This window comes from Otolemur garnettii, unplaced genomic scaffold (assembly GCF_000181295.1).
Source record: "Otolemur garnettii isolate 467f Iridium unplaced genomic scaffold, OtoGar3 scaffold00024, whole genome shotgun sequence".
NCBI lineage: Eukaryota > Metazoa > Chordata > Mammalia > Primates > Galagidae > Otolemur > Otolemur garnettii.
In genome coordinates, this window is record NW_003852419.1 from 18,038,656 (window position 1) to 18,039,627 (window position 972).

Consider the following 972-nt stretch of genomic DNA (forward strand, 5'->3'; position numbering starts at 1 on the left):
GGGTAAGAGTATAGGATAGGTTTCCTTTCAACTTCAAGCCCTTTCATTTATTTATTTACTTACATATTTTCTGAATGAATAGTTTAGCTTCTGAGCAAGCCTTTTCACAAGGGCCCTAATCCCATCTATGAGGGCTCCACTTTGTGACTGAATTAACTCTTAAAGGCTCTGCCTCCACTATTACATTGGGAAGTAGGTTTCCAACACACAGATGTTGGGAGATACCTTCAAACCATAATAAAACCCTATCCCAGAAGCTTTCCATCAAACTTCCCCGCGCGTCATATCGGTTAGAACTGTATCATTTATCCATTCCTAAATCATTTTCTGGCTCAAGAATGGGATCATGATGACTAATTTAGAGAAGCATGTGGTTTTATAGCAATATGAATTATCCAAACAAAATCAAGGTTCTGTTAGAAAAAAGGAAGGGGAGAAAAAATGATAGACAGTGGGTCTTATAATAATCAGTTTAATACAAAAAGAGAAATTCTTCTCTCCTGGAATTCCTAGATCACTGAATGCCATGACAGTTAATATAGTTGCTCAAAGCAGAAACTCAGAATATCTCTTTACCCGTATCTCCCAAATAACTATTCCACAAGTGACTGTCTTAATTCAGGCATTTAAATCTTCTCTCCTCTACATTATCATAATTATTCCCCCTGCCTCTAGTTTTGCATGTCCCACAACACATCTTCCACACTGTTAAGAGAGCAAGCTTTCTCTCCTGGATTATCAGGGTGTTCTCACTGGGGCTTGGATCCTGGGAAAATGAAGTGAGATGCCACTTGTACTATCCACTCTCTCCAACATGAATTTGTTATATGGACAATTTTGTTTTCTGGAGAAGTATGAAAGAGTCCTGGTGCAAGGGTGTTCAAGAGACAGATGGGAAAGCAAAGACATTAGAGGGGATGGGATGGCATCAGGCTGATGGTTTGGAGCCACAGTATAGAAGGAGTTAGACCC